At 38.0% G+C, this 19,459-nt stretch overlaps 1 pseudogene; it reads left to right on the top strand.

Annotated features, from left to right (window-relative positions):
- Positions 1-19,459, top strand: part of LOC134609466 (small ribosomal subunit protein RACK1-like) — a 94,481-nt pseudogene that overhangs the window by 62,129 nt on the left and 12,893 nt on the right.

Below are 19,459 nucleotides of genomic sequence, written 5' to 3'. Positions count from 1 at the left end.
TAACATTTTGTTTTGATCCAAAAGCCATCCATTTTCCCCCCTCCCTCCCAAACTACAGTGTTACTCTTTATGCACCAAACATACAGATTCTGACTTGGGTTTCTGTCAGTCATAGTTCACGTTGTTGCTTTTTACAACCATTGATGTTCTCGTCAATGATTACTTATGGAATCAGCTCAGCAGTACTATGGAAAATTGAGTGAGCCAAGTGACCTCCTAGTCTGTTTAGGATTGATTCACTGCAGAAGATGCACATTCTGCGAATTTACAGCAAATGCACATACTTTAATTGTATCTTTGACATTTTGTTGTAAGTAAAATTAATTTACTTTATTGACAACAGTTTAATTACCTTATTACATATTTATCATAGTAGAAACAATGATTGTGATATACAGGGTTATAGATCTGTATGTAAATATGTGTGGGGAGAAGTTATGTGGGGTCACCTGCGTTTGCAGATCTATGTCTGTGTGCATATACATGTACATGGTAGTTTTTGTGCAGGTTTATGTGTAAATAAACATTTATATCCTATAAAATATGCCAAATGAGAGGTTTGACTTGACGTTTGGGATAAAAAAAAATATGATAAAAGAATGATGATAAGTGTCATACCAGATGGAATATGGACAAAGGGATTAAATATTGTGCGCGACTATCTTTGAACCAGGTTTCATGGGGTTTTGCTGATATCACACACTTTTTGGAGAGTTTATTTTTTGTGCTTACAGATGGCGGGTGCCTGCAGTATGAAAATTCCAATTAACACTCACTGTTTATGTGTTTGTTAATAAACGTGGAGATGTTATGTGTATGGAGAGTCAGAGATACAGAAACACAGACATAAAAGCACTCAGATTCCAAGTGTTAGACAAAATAAAATATGTCTCTATGTAGATCTTGTGATTGGCTAGCAGTCCTTCACAGCCAGCCAATGATAAGGCACCTACCTGAACAGGTCCGTCTGTTTTTCTATAGGTGGGTCTTTAGCCACTTAATGTGAAGATATGGTCCTCTATAAGGTCCTTCCAATAAGACATTGTTTTATACACGATAGATGTTTAAAGGGGGAGGAGTGGGAGAAACCTTATGGAGCAGACTGACAGTGACGGCCTTAGTATACCTAGCCAAAATATTATAATGGAAGTAAAATAGAGCCACATTGACACCACCAGGATACCTCTACCCTTATAATAACACCACCCCAGTTAGCACTTGATCAGAAGACTATCAGTATGAATGGGAGATTGATGTAAAAGGAGTAAAAGGAGCTGCCCTGATGTGAAGTGTGAATAATTATCTCTATATCACTGAAGAAACTGGGAAAAAATAATGGAACATTAATCAAAATTGCTTTTTTAATTCCACGTTGGCATTAGGGTGTTAAAAGAATGATTCCCTTCAAAGGCGCAAATGCAATCTGAGGTCATATGTTGTTGGTTTTCTGTTTGTTTTTTTTGAAAGGTTTAAAACCATACTTAATGCAGTTTCAGTAAACGTGAGCCTGCCTTTCATTTGGTTTGTCAGTTACTTACACATTGCAAAATCTCATACATAAAGGTACAACATTTGCGGTATGTTGATATTTATCTAGCTCTATCTGTCTATCTCTCTATTTCTCTATCTCTCTATCTATCTATCTATCTATCTATCTATCTATCTATCTGTCTGTCTGTCTGTCTATCTATCTATCTATCTATCTATCTATCTATCTATCTATCTATCTGTCTGTCTGTCTGTCTGTCTATCCCTCTATCTATCTATCTATCTATCTACCTATCTATCGATCTATCTATCTATCTATCTATCTATCTATCTATCTCTATCTATCTATATGTATGTCTGTCTATCTATTTATCTAGCTCTATCTATCTATCGGTCTGTCTGTCTGTCTGTCTGTCTATCTATCCATCTCTATCTATCTATCTATCTATCTATCTATCTATCTGTCTATCTATCTATCTATCTATCTCTATCTACCTACCTTTCTATCTGTCTATCTATCTCTGACCTGATCTACCTGCTATTTCACCAGACATTACATGGTTTAGAATGCTGTGCTGTTCGGATGGTGATGTCATCTGTACATTAATCAGAGTAAAGACTATGTAACAATGCACAGCTCTCGGGCCCTAATACACTCTCAAGCAAAGTCTGCTGTCATTTAATTAATGGCAGCTGAAACAACTGCCACCTGGGACAGTAACCCCCACTAATCTCAGTCAGATCTGGGATATATACAGTATGCCTCTGTGCTTTCCTACCAGTCAAGCTTTCCCTTAACTCCTACACTACCCTAACATACTAAATTACACATTACCCCAACACTACCCTAACTCACTACACTTTCAAACTTACACTACACTATTACTAACATATTAATTACACATTACCCCAATACTACCGTGACTCACAACACTTTCAAACTTACACTACACTACACTATCATACTAAATTACACATTACCCCAACACTACCCTAACTCACAACACTCTCAAACCTACACTACACTATCACTATCATACTAAATTACACATTACCCCAACACTACCCTAACTCACAACACTCTCAAACCTACACTACACTACACTATTACTAACATACTAAATGACACATTACCCCAACGCTACCTTAACTCACAAGACTTTCAAACCTACCCTACACTATGACCAACATATTAACACTTATGCTATGCTGTCACTAATCTTTAACCCATACATTACAATACATTGCAGATTTAACACAAACATACAACTTTAATCCTTACACTACCTTGACACTCACATCAAAACTCACCATAGTAACATAAAAGATAAACAAAAGGGAACTATCATGTTTTCTATATATTGATACACATCAATCGATATAAATACACTAGGAAACAAATACTATTTTCCCTTTAAGAGCAGCCAGTTTTAGCACTTAGGCTGGTTTTTGAGTTTGATTCATGAATACCATGCTTTCAATAGTGTTGAGAAAATAAAAGAACAGATTCAGGTTTCCTGAGAGGAAAAGTGTTTTACATCAACCTCAGAATTTAAGATACAGCAGATTTCCTCTGCTGCTTGACAGATTATTTGTTTAAATTGATCTGGTAAATACTTTGTTATCGTGACTAATGTCCTGCCAAAACAAAAGAAAAAAAATAGAATCTATGAAGTTGCAGGCCAGGCCCGGCCGCTTGCAGGTGGTTATACCCTCAAGCATTGGTTCTCCTGCAGGCAATCAGCATTCCCAAGCTTTGATAGATAACTCCTTTGAAAATAGGCAACTGAATGCAAATTCGCCTTATTAAAGTGGAAACCTGTTCTCTGTGTAACAGTTTCACTCGAAAAACAGCTGGATGACCCCAAATTGTAACATCTGTAGCACACTTCTCTGATTTGATTATTTAGTTATTTTTTCTTTCTCTTATTGATAAAAAAAAAAAAAACTGATTTTTCCAAAAATAAATATAATCCGATACGTTCTGCAATATTTGCTACTATATCAATAAATGACCATTCTTGCAGCAGCCGAACTGCCAATGTTAAAAAGGAAAAAATTGCAAAAAATACAAATTTTTGTATAAACAGTATTAATAATTCCATTACCTTTTCTAACGTATTCCAAAATTAGATTCAAATATAGGCTTCAATCTAATATGATTATTATTTTTTTTTAATACTTTATTTTTCTTTGTGGTTTGGCAGGCCGCATAAGCTTCTGTTTGTGGGGCCACGGTGCAGGACAGGCAGGTCCTGGGTTCTTTTAGCCCTCTGGATCCATGCGTGGGGGCCTTGTTGGTTTCTCTGACCTGTGAGAGAGAGCTTCCGCCGATTTCAGCACACATGTCCTCCGCCATTTTGGGCGCCGTGGATAGTGGCAGCTTTGGGCTCGGGTTGCAAAGCCTCCGGGTGAGGACCGGGATCACCCCCACCGGTCCAAAGGGGGGGGGAACGAGGCCAAGTCCACCTGGGTCTCGGCTTCCATCTGGGCACCATGTGGCAGGATAGTGGGGCGGCGGCCGTCCACCACCTCTCACCGCCGGCGTCGGCCCCAACTTGGCCGTTGAGAGCTGCACCTCCTGGGGACTGTAGCTCGTGGAGCCAGCCTCTCCCTGGAACCGGTATCCCCGTGGCGCCGAAGACCCGCTCTGCCGGTCAGTAATTTGGTAATTTTCCTTATTTAATGCGTTTTATTTGAGCTGGATTTGAGCTGGAACTGATCTCGAATGCGGCCAGCCCCGCCCCCCAATATTATTTTTTTTTAACTTTTAAATTTTTTAATATTATTGGATAGACTTGTCAAATTATTTATATATACGTTGATGCATGTGTTGATTCATTTTATTATTATTATTATTATTATTATTTTATTATTTATATAGCGCCATCAAATTCCATAGCGCTGTGCAGTGGGGTGGACTAACAGACATGTAATTGTAACCAGACAACTGGACGTACTGGAACAGAAAGGTGGAGGGCCCTGCTCAATGAGCTCACATTATCATTTAATGTTGATCTACACCTTAAATTAACCGTACGGCATGCACCTTCTGATATGTATGTAGCTGTGACAAAGAGTAAGGATTAAAAATCTTTTCCTGTTTATATAAAATTTCTATTGTTGAGAATTTTAACCCAAATTTGCCCTGATAGCCTTAGATTTCTAATTGTGCTTTGATAGGGCCCAGGTGCCTTTGGATGTAAAACAAGTAGTGTAATCACTTCTGAATAGAACGTGAGTATACAGTTTCATACGAACATCAAGAAAAAAGGTAATTTGCTAAGCAGAATAATGGCGGCCTCCAACCGAAAAGTTTACATGTGGCAAGGAGTGAATTTTTATTGTAAAGGAAACAAAAGGCATCCTTTCTCTTCGAAACTGGATATGACGGCACATTATGATATACTAGGATGCAGACATTGTAGTTTTATATTTTCTCGGCTCAACGGAGGTTCGGTGTGGCTTTTATTTAGTTATCTACTGTCACAGACTCTCCCAGGGCTGGGTTGGTGTGTAATCAAAGTTTGCTGTGATGCAGGTAAGTTAAAGTGATTGATACTGATGAACCATACACACGCATTCAATGTGCAGAATATACAATAGGTATATGTTATAATCCACATGGTTAAATAGGAATGCAGGTAATATTATCTAAAAGAGGTGTATCGCATAAAATATAAGAATAATTGCCAGAATGCAAAGGACTACCTAACATACACCCACCGGGGTCCAATGGTACTGTAGCCTCAAGGAAACCAGACACATGCCTCACTTAAACATTTTAGTTTTTGGTTGAGTAATAAATGATGATTTCCTCATAGGCTCTCTTAGTTTGTGGGGAAATGATTGGACTATTTTCCCAACTTGGAAATGAATGTTACTTTTGCCGTGTTAGAATGCCAAAATCTGTCTTGCCTTTTTTATTATTTTTTTTAATTATTTTTCTTACTCAACCCGTATGGAAAGTGTCGATATAAGTCCTCTACCTTTAATTTACATTTAAAAAATAAATAAATAAAATTAAACCATTTTCATTTATTTATTTTATTGAGTCTTAGTCAGATTAGCATTTCAAGGTTTAGATACCGAATGCTGAGAAATCTGTTCTGAACCGACATTCAGAAGACTTATTATTGTCAATAAGGATGCATTAGAGCTTGAATTAAATCAAAGAAGTAGATGTGTTCCACTTATTTATATATCAACTGAATTTCTGTATCAATTTCCAGTTTAGTAAGGTAAGATATTGCAGTCATCCAGGTACATGACTAATGTTCCATTGGTTTTCCAATTATCATGGCCCAAAATAAATAATTACGTGTACTAAAAACACAATTTAAAGAGCATCACGTATATGGCAAAAACCTAAGAAACTGAGTAGCCATTACAAAAAAAAAAAAAAACCTGTCCTGAATGAGTTGTTTTTATCTTAAAAAGGAAAGTTCAAAATGTCTCACAAAAACACCAGCTGTATCTTTTTTTAACACAATTGGTTTGGTAACAAATATGAGGGTTACTAATTAATTTCCTTATAAGGCTCACTGGTTTTAGGTCAGCTCTCTTTTTTCTTTCTAGTTTTGAAATATCCACATGGTGAATCACTTCACCTTAAAGCATGTCATAGGGTAAGTGCAGGTGTTTAAAAGAGACATTCATTTGTTGGATATATGGAGCCAAACAGAGTCTAGGGCACAGTCTATGTACTATGCAACGCACTGTCTGACAACTTCGCACAAATCCCTCTCTCGCAAAATCTCACAGAAGTGTCTTGAAAGAAGTTGTCATCGTACTTGTAGTTGTCAAATCAATCAAATGGCTATTCATCTGGACCAAAACCTCTGAGGGCTTACTTTCATGTCTACAAAAATCTGCATTTTGTTTTTCTGGTGTGATCAGCTGAAATTGTAGTTTAGCTTTTCACAACTGTACCCTTTGAGCGAGCCCTTCCAGAGTTTCAGCATATTTGAAGGTTGTATACTTTATACAGTTGCTTTATTAATTATTTCAGCTAATCAAAAGGGACCTAGAGGCAAAAAGCCTTTGTTCCTGCACAGGACGTCATTGTAGCAGAGGCATTAAGTGTTCTCTTCTGCCTTTCTTAAGTAAGAATTCATGAAATAAAGATGCACTTTATAAACATAAACATATAATATAAATACCGTTGTCTTTGCTTTTCACTGGAGCTTAGATGTTACCACTAGATTTTTCTTATAATATATATATATATATATATATATATATATATATATATATATATTAGGAAACCTGCAGGGTTCTTCACTAAAGTTCGAATTGCCAGGAATTCAAAATAAATTCAAAGCAAATTTCAAAATTTAAGCCAAAATATTGGCAAAATGTAATAATTTTAGGTATTATTTTTAACAAGTCAATTCTGTTTTCAAACTAACTATTTGGCCTATAATTTAAAACCCACTGACAATTCGCTTTAAACACTGGATATCCTTACTTTAGTAAATGTTGTGTTTCTGTTTGCGTGTTTGGTGTACGTCTAAAAAATAAGATAGGGCACAGGTCGGAGTATAGATTATTGATTGGATCCCATTTTCTGGTTTTCTTATGCATGACTATGCAAGTGACATTATTTTTTATGTAGACTCTTTATTTAAACAATAATGAAACTTTAAATGAAAAAAAATAAAAAAAATACTAAATAAAATATATATATAGTGTTCACTAAGCATAATTTGCACTTATAGGCTTAAATGGTATGGTAAGGTATGAATGACTAACTTCCTAACAGTTTATTTCATATGACGTGTGCCTACTATTTATCCCAGGAATAGTTGTACGGATATACGTAAAGAGATCTCTGTTTATAATTCTACTTATTGAACACTTGTGTAAATTCAGTACATACTGAAAAAAAGGAACAGACGACTTGCGGAGTTGCTCATTCTGCAGAAGTAGTTTAAACGCCCAGTGTCTTCAGCATGTTATTTCTATATATAACCTTATTTTGTTTTAATTATCTCACAAATGATTCATGGAAAACACTCTACTAGAATGTTGTGACAGTACATCTCACTAATTAATTTAAAAGAAAAGTTATACATATTCATAGAGACTTAGCTCATTAGTGTCAATTTTGAAGATGGGCCTGTAACGCCCAATTTCTGTACCTGCTTAGAATTGCGAACTATTAGAGCAAAAAAAGTGTTCGCTTCTTTTCACGGTACTGTCTGCTAACGGTCATTTACAAACTATGCTGTTTGGGGAGAGGGCTACCAACATTTAGCCCAGGGGCCAAATACAATGACGTGGCCCATTCTGCAAACACAACAGCCCACCCTATTCTTTGTGTTATATATTCTTTAATCAAATAATGTAACTCACAATAAAATTACATTCAAAAATATAGATTTTTAAAAATATTAAGGACCAGCAGGTAGATCTTGTTCAATTGGATTTCAATTAACTGTTAACGAACTTACAAAACACATTTTGTAAGTTCGTCTTATCAGGGCCTTCTTTAACATGTGTGTCTGTCAATATTACTTTAGCCTGTCAGTTACTTATTGTTAAATATACCCACTGTATAATTGTAAGGAACTGCGTAAATTATTGGTGCTGCTACTTGTGATATACAATGCATAGGTAGCACATAAACTGAGGTAAAACTGTTTCCCTTTAGTTTTTAATTTGTTCATTCTTTAAATCAGTTATCCTCTATATAGGATATTTTTAAAATTTATTATGAAAAGGTTTTTCAATACATTATGGCAAAGTTACAAAAGTGTCCATGAGGATCATAAGTACAGCATGTCAAGGTAGTATGTACATTTAAAAAGTAATAATACAAAGTAGACCACCACCATAGTCATAATACAAAGCAGACCATTACTAAATTAAATAAAGGTGCAGAATTACCCTTTTAAAAAAAAAAAAAAAAAAATCTTTATTATATTTTTAAGAAAACTGAACATATACAGTAACAAAACCTTCAATATATAGTCCCATTGTTATATAAAAAAAAAAAAAATACAATTCACAAAGACAAAAATAGCATTCATATACACACTGCCTTAAGGGAGTTGGTGAATCTCTAACAACTCAGGAACTGAAACAATCATAGTCCGTCATTTTTTTGAGCCAAGATTCACTATTATGGTGTTTCCCTGGGTCAAAACCTTGGGACTTATAGAGTAATGCATCCATCTTAAGTTGGGAGAGGACCTGTGAATTCAACAAATCTAATGTAAAAGATGAGGATACCTTCCAATCACATGCGAATAGTACTTTAACTGCAACCATAAAATGTATGTATAAAAATACACAATTGTCAACCGAGCATATATCTAGCTGGGAATATTGCATCTAACCTAGAGCTTTTTGACAAACGATTAATGCTACTTTGTTTTCTGTTTGACGCCTGCGAGTCACACTGTTATACAGCAATTCATAGACCTGCAAGTCTACTATCTGTTGAAGCATCACATTTACATTGTACCTTTCATATGAGACCTGCGCGTCTCAAAGCATTATTACATGACTTTCTTGCATGACCACTGTTACGAAACGAAAAATCTCAATAAAACAATACATCATTGTTATAGAGAGGATTAATGTTTCGGTGTAAGATTCTCTGGAGTCTTAGGAGTAGGTTTGCTTAGAAATGTTTCTACTTTAGAAAAGGCAACCGTCCATTGTTCCTTAACCATTTCACAATCCCACCAAATATGAACAAACCATCCATAATGCTTATTACATCTCCAGCATATGATGGCATATATGTTATACTTTTTAGACAACCTACAAGGCAAAAAGTACCATCTATTCATTACTTTACATAAAACTTCAATTAAATTCAGACAGTGAATATTTTTACACGCTTTAGGGAGGACAGAACACCACTCATCTTCAATCTGTCCTTAGGTCTTTTTTCCATGTTTAAGATGTAGGACTTGTCATATGGCCTTCTATTTTTAACAGACTCCCCCTAGATTTTGAGGCCACTTCGTTTACATGTCCATTGTTAAACAATAAGTATAAATATTTGACTCCATTTCTAATTTATGTAACCAAACCCTTAATGGGTAGATCAAAATCCTGCACTAATTGAGAAAATGGTTTAAGTTTATCTCTCACCATGAGCTGACCCACTCGAGTTATACCTTTTTGAACCCACTTGCTTAAAGACAGATCGTTTATATAGAAAGGTATATATACTAATTTAATATTTACAGGGGACTTGTTATCTATACCACATATTTGTCTGACCTTCCTCCAACAGTTAAAAAGTGAGTCTAAAAACACACTAGATCTTTTTGCAGCGATTAACTGTACTCCCTGTACTCCCAAACCACTAAAGCGTGCCTAGGTCCTTAAATCCACGCATTTCGCTTTCTAAGTAATACCAGCCTTCATCTTTCGTAGATTTTTGTTGAGTCATATAGGTATGAAAAATTAGATTGGAAAAGTATGTAATCTCAATATTGGGAAAACCTAAGCCCCTTTACTAATTGATATTTTTGGTTAATCCTGGGTCTTATTTTACTCCCAGATAAAATCTGTAAGTGCAATTTGAGTCATAGCTAAACATGGCTTGGTTACCTTTAAAGGACGCATTTTAACCCCTTAAGGACCTAACTTCTGGAATAAAAGGGAATCATGACATGTCACACATATCATGTGTCCTTAAGGGGTTAAAGAGATAAGCCTATTTGGGTAGTAAGTAAGAATTGATCACGTTCATTCTACCAAACCTGGTAACTTCAATTTGCTTTCACTTTTGTAATAAGCCATGCATTACTCTAAAAAGAATTTGAATATTAGTCTGCATTAGATCAGATGGCCAGATACGGAGGGTATTTTTTTGATATGAATAGCTTTTGATGTGAAAAGAAGCAATGGATCATAATATTCCCAAAATTAATATGCCAAGGATTTTACCTTATAATTTAGAATTATATAATAGAAACAGTATAAATGCTAATAATGATAACTGGTCCTAAATATTTGCAAATCAAATGGGTATGTAGAGAATAAAACATCAAGAGATAAAGCTATGTAAAATACAAACTAAAATCTATACAAAATAAAATAAGAGATTTTAAATGTAAACTGCCAAGTCTCACTAAATGTGAGGTGGTAATGCAGTGAGATTAAATTTAAAAAGTACTTACTCTGCACTTCCGTGTTCCTGTAACTTCACCAACACGTGATGCCCTGGGCTTGTGTGGAGAATTGCCATATGTGCACATGTGGGCTCTCCATTTTCTCTAGCACTGCCATATGACACAGCTTGATTTAACTCATTTACATGTCGCCAGGCATTGCCCAGCAATGTATATATATAGAATATTAAAAAAAAAATGATTTTAGCCCAACCTACAGCTAACTTTTTAGAAAGTTCCTCTTTGACATCGGTCCTGGCATTCAAGTGGATGTTACTTTGACATGTATCACCTACCTTGAAATTGTTGCATTCCACATACAGGGCTGGCCTTAGGGGTGTGCAATGGACCAAGGGGCGCCATGTGGCCTACACAGTTCGCACATGCTGTGTCAGGGGAGCTGAAACAGGTACCTGGGTGGAGGATTTTATTATTCTCCACCCGGGTCTGTAAAAAAAAAAAATGCGGGGGAAGGGCTTAATGGGCGACAGGGCGGGGCTTATCAAGAGGCAGAGGTGGGGCTTATACATACCCAAAGCCCTTGGTAATACCTACCCAAAGGTGCACAGGAAGAGGGAAGCAGGAAGGCATCCCTGCTTCCCCAACAACCAACTGCATCCACTACCCCTTTCAGCAATAATGGAAAGAGGTAAATCTGTGTGTGTGTGTGTGTGTGTGTGTGACTGTAACTGCCTGTGTGTTACTGTTTGCTTGTTCATGTGTCTGCCTGCCTGTGTGTGTGTGTGTGACTGTCTTTATGACTGCCTGCCTGTGTTACTATCTGTCTGCCTGTGTGTGTGTGTGTGTGTGTGTGTGTGTGACTGTCTGTATGACTGCCTGTGTGTGTGTGTGTGTGTGTGTGTGTGTGTGTGTGTGTGTGTGACTGCCTGCCTGTGTGTGACTGTCTGCCTTTTTGTGTGTTACTGCCTGTCTGTCTGTGTGAATGTTGGTCTGTGTGACTGCCTGTTTGTGTGTGTCTGTCTGCCTGTGTGTGTGTGACTCTCTGTCTTTGTGACTGCCTAACTGTGTGTGAGTTTGTGTGTGTGTGTGTGTGTGTGTGTGACTGCCTGCCTGTGTGTGACTGCATGTCTGTGTGTGACTGTCTGTCTGTGTGACTGTCTGCCTGCCTGCCTGTGTGTGTGTGTGTGACTGTCTGTCTGTGTGTGTGACTGCGTGTGTGTGTGACTGCCTGTCTGTGTGTGACTGCCTTCCTGTGTGTGTGTGTGTGTGTGTGTGTGACTGTCTGCCTGTGTGTGTGACTGTCTGCTTGTGTGTGACTCCAATTGTGTGTGTCGCTGTAGCTGTGCTGTTGTGTGTGCCTGTATGTGTGACTATCTGCCTTTAACTGAGAGTATGTGTGCCTATCATCGTGCGTGAGTGTCTGCATTCCAGTAACAGAGTATGTGTGACTGTCTGCTTGTGACTGTGTGTGTGATTGTCTGCCTGTGAATGTGTGCCTAGAGAAAAGTAGTGCTATAAATATAACAGCAACAAATCCAGGAGCAAATCCAAAGATGAAAGGCTAAGTGTGTTAGAATGTAACTGCAATGCAGAATCAGTTCTTAGCTACAATGTTATTTAAAGTGTCAAGCTATTGCTTGTAACTATTTAAAGTAATCACTTTATTACTTCATAAAATTGAGAGGGAATAAAATAGAAATACAATAGAATAGGATAGAATGAGAATAAAGAATAATACTAATTATAGAAATAAATATAAATAAAACTAAAAAAGAAATAAAAATAATAATAATAATAATAGAAAAAATACAAATGAAAAAAAGATAAAATAAGATAAGATATCAGTGCTGGTATAGAGAACTCAGGCTTCTTGGTATGTGTGGATGTCTGTATGGCATGGATAACTTCAACCTAGGAAACGGAAAAGTCCCAAGGTCAGAACATCCTTATACCTTATACTGATATCTTATCTTATTTTATCTTTTTTTCATTTGTATTTTTTCTATTATTATTATTATTATTTTTATTTCTTTTTTAGTTTTATTTATATTTATTTCTATTATTAGTATTATTCTTTATTCTCATTCTATCCTATTCTATTGTATTTCTATTTTATTCCCTCTCAATTTTATGAAGTAATAAAGTGATTACTTTAAATAGTTACAAGCAATAGCTTGACACTTTAAATAACATTGTAGCTAAGAACTGATTCTGCATTGCAGTTACATTCTAACACACTTAGCCTTTCATCTTTGGATTTGCTCCTGGATTTGTTGCTGTTATATTTATAGCACTACTTTTCTCCAGCTTACGATTTTTATAGGTTTAGTGGATCCCTATATCTTTCCAGTTTCAGAGCTCCAAACTAAGGTCTTTTTCCCTCTTACTTTCCCCTATACTGTTCACGTATAAGGTTCATTCTGTGACTGTGTGCCTGTCTGCCTTTAACTGTGTGTTTGGCTCTGTGACTGTCTGCCTGTAACTGAGCATGTGTTATTGTCTTCCTGTATTACAGGACACTTTAAAAGGTCTTGAGAAGTCCATGCCTCAAAGCATCAGAGCTGTTTTGGCAGTATGAGGGGGCCTACACAAAGATGGTTTAAATGCTGTGGCTGATCAGTGTATCTTTCATGGGCTTATCAATACATTTTAAAAGACAAGAGCATTTCCTTTCAATGCTGACTTAAAGGAGTCGGGAAACTCAAAAGATATTGTTAGTCCAAGTGTAACTGTATGTGATGGACCGCCTGGCACCCCGACCGGGTACCTCCATCAATCGCTGCTTCCTAGTACTTGCAAGCACCATAAGCACTGTACTGGAAAACCATAACCACCGTAAATCCCACGAACCACGCAGGTTGGTTGGGGTCTCGCTGTCCTCCACCCAACCTGGACCCAAGACCAGGATCCAACTTCCAGTGGGTAAATCTCTCCTAGTCCAGAGAGTGTCGCAGGAACAGCTCTTATAAGAGATGGTGATTATACTTAGGGGAATATTGGGATATAGCAATCCCCAGAGTGAATGTAGTGAATCCCCCAAACATGAGCTAAGACTTCATGAAGGGGTAAACAAATCTCAGTTTAATGGGAGCCACACTTTGCCTTATATGACAATCCCCATGCAAGGGGTACACTCACATGGTACAATATTCACAGACGAATAGGAACAGTATTCCAATGCACGACTCCCACACATAGCATACAATCCCTCCCTTCTGCCTGGGAGATAATTGAGTCAGATACTGTATTAACCCAATTATCTCCAGGCAGAAAAAACACACATTGCCTGCGTTCATGTGAACAAGATAGCCACCACCCAGACGAACAATTAGAACACTGCGGTGAGAAACGTTCCAAGTTGTTAATAGGTGTTAACAACAAGCTCCAGGGTGGTCTCTGGTTCGTGCGGTTGTTCGGTAAACAAACCATATAGTCCCAATTGCACGAACAGAGAATGTTTAAGGTATTTTAGCCAGGTCTATTGCAGGGGCCATAGTCACAGGGTAAGAGGCTGGCCAGCAGGCTCCTCCAAGAACCAGTGACGAGATTCAGTTGGTCACACTGTATACTACAATACTCCTCTTACTTTGATATAATTGTATATGTATATACAATACAAAACTACTGTCCTACAGTAATACAGGAGCCAAATGATTTTATTATCATGGAATAATCTCATTTATATATATATATGTGTCCTACAGTATGAGAATTCCCATAATACAGGAGCCAAATGATTTTATTATCATGGAATAATCTCATTTATATATATATATATATATATATATATATATATATATATATATATATATATATATATGTATGTATATATATATATGAGATTATTCCATGATAATACAATTATTATCATGGAATAATCTCATTTATATATATATATATATATATATATATATATATATATATAAATGAGATTATTCCATGATAATAAAATCATTTGGCTCCTGTATTATGGGAATTCTCATACTGTAGGACAGTAGTTTTGTATGTGAATGTGCAAACAAACTTGGCAAATCTGGCAACCCTAGGTAAAGTAATTACAATGCAGTTTGGGTATAAAATTAAAGGCACATTCGTCTATGCACCAGTGAAATAAGTGGATAACCCCCACCGGTCCAGAAGGAGGGTTGTGGGGTTACAGGAGATTCACTGTGTATAGCACACCCCAAGTCACAAGATCGTCCACCTCCCCCAGACGCCAGGCCACTGTGCCAGCTAGGCTGCGTGGTTGGACTGTGGATTCTCTGTAGAACTGCGGAAGATGCTCACTGACGAGTGCCCACTAAATGCTGTGTCGATTCACTGAGCACTTGAAGCTGGAAACAGCACGATAATAGCCTGAACATCTTAATTTAGGCCTGTATGTTCAAGAGCAGTCAATGAACACGTCCACCCATCTTGGCTACCAGGCCCCACCCTTGGTTATTTATTTATTTTCATTTATTTGGAGTAATCAAATATACTTTGGCAGCAAAACAGCCAGGATATTTCATTCTAATTAACGTAAATTTTCCACGATCCTCTTCTACAATAAAATTGTGTTAGGGTACATGTTTTATCAGTTTTCATAAGTTTGCCTGTGTTTGATTTCCCTTTAACCTAAGTAGGAAAGTAGTTCACAAGTCCAGCTCATACATAGGGGAAATGGTAGATCCGGCACTGCCAAGCTTGCAAAAACAAAATATAAAAAAGAAACATACAAAATGATGTAATTTTATTGTATTTTTATTGTTAAAATATATTTAAAAATTAATATAAAAATATTACTAGTATAAGTTATATTATTTTTTTTAATAGTTGTTCTGGATAAAAAAAGATGTTTCATAATCAAAGCTCTCTATAAAACCTAAAATTACAATAAGAAAAAAAGTTAAAATAAAATAAACAAATGTAGTTTTAAAAATAAATAAATAAATATGGGTGGGAGAGACCCTGTGTTGGTAATATATAAACGAAAAGTCATAAAATGCAGTACAACAGGTAAAAGGGATGGTAAAAGGGACCCTACAGAAGTTAGTGAGAGTGACTCTATGGGAATATTGCAGATATTATAAACAGGTACTCAGGTCGGGTAGTGTGGATACTGAATAGATGAACTTTGATTGTACTGCACATACAGTGATGAAAAGAATGCTGGGAATAATACATATATTGATAAGAGTGACACTGATTAGAGAGTCTATAGAGTTTAAATGAACACACCAAGCACCATAGCCGCTACAGCTCTCTATAGTGTATATGGTGCTAAAATTATCCTGGCAACAAGGGATGGTCCTTGCGGGCTGCAAACCAGCCAGGTGCTCTCTTGATGGGTGGGATGTTCCACACTAGGCTCCACCCCTTCTGGTAGATACCACCCCCTCTATTTAGGCCCTACCCCATCTGCCAGCCGGTACTGCTGGTGAAGAAGTGGGGCCTAAAAGTATGCAGGATCTTCATAAGGGGGCAGAGCCTAGTGCCAAACACCCTGCCTATCTACAGAGAACCTACGCAGTCCGCACCCGCCCCCCTCTCCCCCCCCCCAAGAACTCCCACTGCTTAGTAGTACAACTGTTTTTGAACGGTGTGACTTCATATCTGGGGACTGCCGGGCACCTCTCCCCACCTCTACTACAAACTGCCGAAAGCTGGATGTTTCTCAGTAGGAGATTCCATTAGCTCTCATGTGCTAAGCTCTGAGCGCAATGAAGTGCCAATCGAGAAATTCCACCTCTTGTGAGATTGTTATGAAGGGTGGAGTGGTGACCAACAGCCCCAGGCATGGAGGGAAGCCATTTTAAAGCAGTTTGACTCTTTGCAATGGGGGAGAGCAAAAAGCTTGATAAGAGACACCAACAATGAGAATGCTACACAATTTTGTCCATACCTCATTTAAAACATTCAGACATTGCTAGGCAAAGCTGAAGGAATAAATTACTCTAAAATAATGTAGAATGTTCCAGTGAATAAATTACTGCAAAATTCTGAATTACTGCAATCGTGTTTCTTACACCAAGCAAGACAAATCCTGGCAGAAAGGAATCCCAGATCAATAAAACACGCTTGAAGAATAACTATAGCAATTCTATGTGCCATGAAATTGGTCCTTGACACTGATGAAGAAAAAGGAAGAAAAAACAGAACTTTGAAATTCAGTTTTGAGAAGTTTTACATAGAAGTTCAGTTATACTTCACCCAGTGGGGTTTATTCGCAGAAATCTAAATTGTAGTAAAGTGAAATCAAAATGCAAAATTTAGGCAAAAAGTACTGTTTTCGAAAAAAGAGTTTTGTAGAGTTTAGTAGATAAACCCAACTGTGCTAAAATTTAGAGCTCTCCGATGTACCGTATTATCCTGAGCACATGTAATTTACTCCTGCTGTTGGGCAGTACAGGAAAAGTGCTACCCTGAAGTTTGACGCATGCATACAAAATAAATAAATAAATAATACCTTTTTTTAAACTTGACTTTAACTTTGACTTCTCCCTGCAGCGCATGTGCTGTCAATACTACAGTTCGGGCACTTTTCATGTGCTGCCCAATGTAAAGGAAGACATTAAAGCACTAATTGAACTTTTCCATTGTTGACTTGTTGCTAAAGGATAGTACTAAGTATCTCCCAGCCATACAGCTGTGACGTATTGAGTATTAGCCTAGTCATTCTATAAGAAATCTAGGACTGTGTTCATTATCTTTGTTTGAGAGTAGCATGCATTTCTAAATCTGGCATAAAACACGCTTCAACATTTATAGCCCATCCCCACAGAGTACTGAAACCGAGAAACAGTTCAGTTCCCCAAGGCTATTTCTCACTAACAGAATATTGAAGAAACCCCATGTGAATAACCTAATTAATTTACAACCTGTTGATTTCCCCCAGGTGTTGTTGGCACAGAGGATTGTCTCGGAAAGCAATGTAGCTATGAAACAATGTATTTATGCAAAGTCAGGAGTTTAATGTTTTTAAGACTTCCTTTTGGAAACTTTATAATGTTTCAGTTTTAAAGGAATGAGGGGATGTGAGGACACATTTTGGAACAATTAGTTTTTGCATCTATACCAATAACAAAGCTATGTGATATTATTAATCATTAATTCAGTGCGTTGGCGTTGGAAGCATGGGAAATAGAGGTTATTTATCACCCCATACAATTTTGGGGGGAGATAAGTGACCCTTCTGAGTGATGATGGCCTATAGAAGGCTTGTTCAAAAAAACAAACATAATCTACCAGTCAATCTCTGAGAGCTGATTGGCAGATCACAGTAAAATGTAAAAACAACAACAAGAACACATTTGCCGGACAAGATTCTTGATGTGTTTCAAGGTTATTACAACGACTTATACAACTTACTCACGAGCAGCGCCCCAAACGTGGCTCAGCGCAGGGACACACGACTCACCGAATACTTGCAACACTATGTCACCAAAACTTTAAGTTGGGCAGCAGCCGACGAATTGGAGGCAATCATTGCGCTGGAGGAACTCCAAGCAGCCCTGAAAGCCTCTAAACTTAATAAAGCACCAGGACCAGATGGTCTGCCGGTGAGATACCTTAAAGAGTTCGGAGACGTGCATCTACCCAAACTCCTAACCGGTATTAACTCCATTACTGGAAGGAGGAGCTTTCACGAGAGACTCTTTATTGGCTGAAAAGCCTCTACACTTAATAAAGCACCAGGACCAGATGGTCTGCCGGTGAGATACCTTAAAGAGTTCGGAGACGTGCATCTACCCAAACTCCTAACCGGTATTAACTCCATTACTGGAAGGAGGAGCTTTCACGAGAGACTCTTTATTGGCAATGATTGCCGTCATCCCTAAAGAAGGTAGGGACCCGTCCAACTATGCAAGCCATGGGCCATATTACTCCTAAATGCAGATCTGAAGCTCTTTACGAAGATTATAGAAAAGCGTGTCAGTGGAGTCCTCCCGGAACTGGTAGATCCTGACCAGGTTGGATTTATCCCTGGAAGAGAAGCAAAATATAACACCATCCATGTTCTGAACGTCATCCATGCAGCCAGACTCTTGAGACAGAAGATCCTCCTTCTATCCACTGACGCAGAGAAAGCTTTTCACCGTGTGGATTGGCGATACATGAAAGCAACGCTGGTGGCCATGGGTTTTGGACCACACCTGATGGCCTGGATATCATCGTTGTATACGATCCCGAGTGCTAGGATATGAATAAATGGGGCTCTCCCAGCACCCGTTCCAATACGCAACGGGACACGACAGGGATGCCCGCTCTCCCCCTTCTGTTTGCCCTCTCCCTGGAACCATTCCTGGGGGCGGTCAGACAGGATGGGGGAATAGAGGGATTTACCCTGAAAGGAACAACGCATAAGGTTGCCGCATACGCGGACGATATGCTATTTTTCATCAACAACCCCTTGATCTCCCTACCGAACTTGCTGAGGGCTTTCTCGGAATACGGCCAGGTCTCAAATATGAAGCTAAACATGGAACAATCGTAAGCCTTGTCCATTTCGATTGATGAAGCGACTGCTTCCCATCTACACACTCAGTTCGCGTTCACCTGGTGCCATGTCAAACTTAAATATCTTGGTATTTGGTTCACCGCTGACCTGTCCCAGCTATACGCTCACAACTTCACACCACTATTTCACACACTGACAACTGACTCGCTGGTCTGGTCAATGTGTCTCGTGGTTCGGCAGAATGAACGCCATCAAGATGAACCTACTCCCTCGCCTTCTATAGCTTTTCCAAATAACCCCGATATGCTTGCCTACAACCTTCTTCCAATCCATGGATACAGCCATCTTCAAGTTTATCTGTCAATCCTAGGCACCCAGACCGAAGAGTGATCAACTTCACCTACTGAAGGCCCAGGGGGGAGTGGGACTTCCC

Source organism: Pelobates fuscus, chromosome 4 (assembly GCF_036172605.1).
Source record: "Pelobates fuscus isolate aPelFus1 chromosome 4, aPelFus1.pri, whole genome shotgun sequence".
Lineage (NCBI taxonomy): Eukaryota > Metazoa > Chordata > Amphibia > Anura > Pelobatidae > Pelobates > Pelobates fuscus.
The sequence above is the reverse complement of the archived record's forward strand: the minus strand, read 5'-3'. Positions and strand labels throughout refer to the sequence as shown.